The sequence below is a fragment of the Jaculus jaculus genome, chromosome 2 (assembly GCF_020740685.1).
Source record: "Jaculus jaculus isolate mJacJac1 chromosome 2, mJacJac1.mat.Y.cur, whole genome shotgun sequence".
Taxonomy (NCBI): Eukaryota; Metazoa; Chordata; class Mammalia; order Rodentia; family Dipodidae; genus Jaculus; species Jaculus jaculus.
Genome location: NC_059103.1, coordinates 35538112 through 35544111, shown reverse-complemented (window position 1 = coordinate 35544111; position 6000 = coordinate 35538112).

The window sequence follows — 6000 nt, the reverse complement described above, 5'->3', positions numbered from 1 at the left end:
TAAATAACAAGACATTAAGATTTACAACATGCTTTTAAGTGTAATGACATATTTATACCTCTAGATTTTTAAATGTATTTTGTTTTTATTAGGTCATTTTAGTTATAATGCTAAAGTGAATTACATACAGGAGTCATCGTGGTATTTTCATACAAGTATGCTAAAGTAGAAGGACATAAGAAGGCATACCATATAAATATTTATTAAAATCAGTTGGAATTGACCATATCAATATCAGACAAAGCTGCCACCATACTAATAAATATTACTAGGGACATTATATAGTCACAAGGGGATTTGTTTTCCAGGAAGGCATAATAATCTTATGTGTTTACTCATCTAATGAAGAACTTTGAAACACAGGAGACATAAACTGACAGCAAAGACTAAAAAAATATGGAAAAATAAACAAATCTGTAATTGCAGTAGAGTTTGACACATTTTAATAAATGATAAGTGAAAATTATCAGTGGCATTTCAAGATCAGAAAAAGACCATCAACCACCTTCTCTTACTGACATTAAAGGATAGTCTACCATGCAGTAGAATGCCGTCTTTTGGTTAAATTTTAATCATGGAATATTCAAAATGATAAGACATATTGCAGGTCATAAGATAAACTTTTGAACCTTTAAAACAGGGCTGGAGTGATGGCTTAGTGGTTAAGGTGCTAGCCTATAAAGCCAAAGGTCCCAGATTCAATTCTGTAGCACCTACATAAGCCAGATGCAGAAGGTGACACATGTGTGTGGAATTTGTTTGCAGCGGCTGGAGGCCCTGATGTGCTCATTTTATATCTTCCTCTCTTTTAAATAAATAAATTAATTAATTAAACTTTAACATAATAAAAACAATGCAAAGTATGTCCTTAGATTGCATGGGATTAAACTTAAAAGCAATGTCAGAAAGACAGATGGAAAATTTCCAAATAAAGGACATTCATTAAGCTAGGTGAAACTTTAGTTTCCTTATTAGGATCCATAAAATACTCCATAGTGTGGAATATTTTAGAAATGATAGTTTATGTATTTGAAATACTTATTTAAGAGCGTGATAGTTCATACTAAGTCTGAGCCCATTCAAACAGAATTTAATAATTTTGGAAATTTTGAAACTACTGAAAAGATTAATTCATAAATTATTTGAATATGTCTTATATACTAAGTGCTCACTGAACTTTTTATTAATAGAATACAAAAAAGACATTCTGCCTTCTTCCATGTTATATATCCAAAAGTACGTATATGATAAGAACAAGTGGGTCTTATTTGTTGCATTTAACTTAAGTTCCCATTATGGAATGGTGGATCATGCTTATAATCCCAATACATGGGAGACTGAAGCAGGATTCCTAAATTCAAAGTCAATCTGTGATATATAGTGAGTTTGAAGTCACCCTGGGCTATATGTGATTCTACTACAAAAGAAGCAAGCAAAACAGGTAAGTTCTTAAAGTTTTACTTCAGATTCACCAAGTCTTTATGAAATATAACTATTAGTCTCCTAGAATTTGTAATTTGATTGTGCCATTTTTTATAGCAGAGCATTCATATGCCTTATCAAGTTATTCACTAAAAATAATTGTCAACATAGCCTTCATGAGAATACTTTAGAGATTTAATTTTACCTTTATTTAGTCACTCAGGGGAGGCACTTCTAATGCTGTGTCAGCCAATGTGCTACTACTGAATGAGGGAAGAGAGCTCCAAAGACAATTAACTAGCATCTTTGGAGTGGAACAAATGTAAACACATGACTCTACAGTTTGTCAAATGTTATCATGGCTATTTCTGAATAATTTTCTCGTACTTATTAACTTGCCTATTTATAAATGAGAAATCAGAAGGTGTAAGCAGTTGATTAACTTGCCTTATTCAATAGGAAGTTTATTAGCAATTTAAATACAGATTTGTCTGTTTACAAAACCTGCTCCTAACTACTCACAAAGATATTGCCAGTTTCCTCAAAGACCTTTCATTGAACTGTATCACACAGAGGAAAGAAAAAGAAAGTGAGAGAGAAAGAGAGACATAAGCATCTATGGGGGAGGGGAGGGAAATATCATGGTTTATTGTCTGTAAGTACAGAAGTTGTAGATACAAAATTAAAAAGAAAAAGAAAAATAGCTTTTAAAAACAGAAGTAAATAAGAGGAGAAAGTACTTCAAAGATTAAAGAAATGTGCTTAGCGGTTAAGAATACGTTAGTTCAGAAGCTGTTTACCATTTGGATGGGTTTGAGCAAGCTATTTAGCTCCTCTAAGCCTTAATTATTTCATCTGTAAAATTGAAGAATATTAGAAGCACATAATGAACAGTTTCATTCAACTGCTGTAAGGATTAACCAAAGCCATATCAAGCAAAGACCTGTACACATAGTAAGCATTATAAATGGTAGCTACAACTGAACAAGTAATTGACATCTCTCCACTCCAACAGAGTGGGGATGTGAGCAGGGAAAGGCTTATCTGATTTGCTATTTTATCAGTAGCACCAAGGATATTTTCCAGCCCACAGTAACGCTTAGCTATATGAAAGAGTTCAGAATCAGTTAGGGGAGACAAAGAAGAGATAGAGAGAGAGAGAGAGGAGGGGGGGGGGAGGAAAAGAAGAAAGAAGATTGTGAATTTCAGTAGACTGGAAAAATTTAAATAGAGGATAGGATGTGAGCCACCCAAATGTAATAGACTTTTAAATAAATGGATAATAAGAAGGAAGCCTGCTTTAGTAACTGGAATAGCAGTGAGAACAGGAAATTCATGTTTGGCGAACAATGAACAGACCCATCTTGCTACAGCTAAGAATGCATGCAGGGTAGCTCTAAGGAAAGAAAACCAGTAAAAGAAGCTGGAATTAGAATTCAGGTAACTGGATGCCAAGCAAGACAATCAACTACCTTACTCTCCTTTCAGCCTTCATATCTCAGAAAGTGGGGGGTGGGAGACGAGGGGAGTGGAGATGATGCTCCAATGTTTTGTTGGACGTGTCTAAGCTTCCCAGAGCTGCTGTACTAAGAAATGTGAATTATCATGAAGCACAGGTTCTGGTGTCAAGGCGAATGGGCTCTGCTCAGGCCTTGCCTCTCAAGTCCCTCCAGACTCACTATGGAGGAGCGCATTCGAGCTCTTTTCTGCCTTCTCTGAATGATGCAGGGCTTACCAGCTCAGCAAGAGTTCAAATAAATCTCTATCCCATTGACACTGAAAGTGAATGAGAGGCTGTTGCCAAGATTCTTAATAGTACCATTTTATATGGCATTACTAATGATAATACCCAACTATGTCTGAAATTGCAAAAGAAAAGGTCTGGCTGTAAGTTTCCAGCATTTGGAAGCAAGCTTGGGTATGGAAATTCAAATAATTTTAAAGAATCCTCTTTGAGAAAATTGGGAACCTCAGAATACAATCTATGGAAAGGCTGCTGATTAATAATAGGGATGGGAAAAAGTTGCTCCTATTTGGCTAGGCTTTGCAAGTAAATCCAGGAACACCACACATGAAAAATTCGAGGCATCAGAGTTGCTTTCTTTTTTTCCCAAACAACAAGTTCTCTATCCATAATTGATAACAAAGGGACAATTATTTTTGTTCAAAAATAGGTCTCTAGTGAAACTGCTTATACTCAAACCCTTGAATAATCATTTTCTTCTCAGCGTTTCTGTGGATGTCATTTTTCTGCCTTCTGAGGCTTTCAATAATAAAGTCATGTGTCACTTAGTAATAGAGTTGCATTCTGGGAATCTCATTTGTTGATTTTGTGGTTAAACAATCATCATAGAGCAGACTTAAACAAACTTAAATGGCAAAGACTAGTACACCCTTGGGCAATATGACTGTTCTTGATATAAACCTGGATAGAATGTTTCTGCTCTGAGTACATTTAGATTGGAATATAATGTTGATTGTATGTTGAAACATACAAAATGTATAATTAAAAACATTAGGCCATGGTAAAATTTAAGTTCCATTGTAAAATTCTAAGGCCACCATATTTTATGTGGTCTATCATTGGAAAAAAACATGCTTACCCAATCTGTATCTATATTTCAAATTTTACCCCATACTCCTGCACCTATCTATCGAGGCACTTATTTCCCATTGCTGGAATTATAGTGCTGCCCATATTTGACAATCATCACCATGCCTTTACAACTTGGTTCATACCTAAAGTTAGGAAGAAAACAGATTACATATACATACATACATCATATATATATATATATATATATATATATATATATATATATATATATCTCAGAATGAAACAGTCCAGGTTTAATATTTTCTACTATAAAACCTCACTTGCATTTTGTTAATGGCTTAATGTGTTCTCCAAAGTTTACATTTTTAAGGCACCTTATGTAAGAAGGGTCCATCTACACCTCAAAAATTGAATCACTAAAAGTTTTTCAAGAAGAATTTCTGGACACATAGTGACTCTCTCTAAGAGGTACTCTTCACGCCTGTCTTGTCTACTGAGAGAGAATCCCACAAGATATGAACTCTGTAGAACTTTCTACTTTATAGCTTCTTCATAGAAGTTCAAAGTTCATAAATACATCTACATTTTTTTCAACTTTCATTGCCTATAAATTCTAGTTATTTTGAGTGCATTAAAGGGGACTTGGCTTAGTCTTGAAAGGAGATATTTCAACAATTAAAGTGTTACATGGCAAATGCTATATTTGAAAGAAGCTATGGGCATGAGTATGAAGTAAAAAGAAACTCACTAGGTGACTGGCTGAGATTTTTAAGGATATGAACAAATTAGCTAAATAGAAAAAGGAAAGAAGTTATTTGCAACTACAATACAAGCAAAGAATTTAATTCATATGCCATCATGCTGTGTGTGGAAGAACAAAGAGCAGTTGTTGCATTTACCCTTTCATTACTGAGACAAAAAAGGTTACGAGAAGCAGGTATGATTACTTTTTTGGAGTCATGGAATTGTGTCCAGAAGAGGTTGGCACACCTGTGTAAGGTATGAAAGCCAGTTGGCCTGGTCTCAGAGAAGGGGTCCACTCACACCTGGGTGGGGCATGCACGCGAGAAAGATTGTGTGTGAGAGAGAGAGAGGCCTGACTGGGGAAGACCAGAAGATGCTGAATTCCAGTTCTGTGGCTGCTACAAGGCCACAATATGATGTAGGCAAAGGAGCTACTTCTGTTCCTTCCGGACAGCAGACTGGGCTCAATTTAAGATTTCTCTCTTGTAATCTTTTCACCTCAAACTGGTTTAGAAGCTATGTAACTCTCTCTTATAATCATGTGCACTTCCTTGCAGTTTTCATGCTTCCAAAACCAGAACCAATTGGGCAATGTAAAATCCTTGGGGAGTAAAGTTTAATCTTGAAGAGCAGGATACTCCTTCACCAGTCTTCTTTCAAACCTCAGTTTTCAAATAAATTCACATGCATACTAGGTGGTAATCTCCTTAATAATAGCAGCTTAATTCTAAAACCAGTCTCCGCCTATATCTCCAAACTTGCTTGATTTTTTCCTGTGGCAAACTGTGTATCTTTCATGTATTTCCCTTGTATAGCTTCTGCTAAGTACATTAGTCCATGACTTTTAAATTCAACTTTACTCAAATTCTCAGCTCATCAACAGTACACAGCCAGATTTTCTGCCAGAATCCCAAGCCTAACAAAATCTTCTACTTCCCCTTTGAAACTATTTTCAGCCAAGCCTTCAAAGCCCATAATTCTCTCTACATTTTTGCATTTTCAAACTCTCACCACAGTGCCACATAAAGCTCTCCTCAGAGTACTGCATGGCTTCTCCAGTCCAAAGTATCAAATCCTTCCGTGTTTCTTCTACAAACACATTCCAAAAGGTCCAAAAGCACATGATCTGATTCAGCACATCAGTGAGCCCACTTCTTGGTATCAGTTTTCTGTTGCAGTTCCCTTTTTTTGTTCCTAGGACAATCATCCAACCCAAAGCAGCTGATGAGAGGAAAAAGCTTACTTCAGGCTTTCAGAATCCAGGGGAAGTACCATCA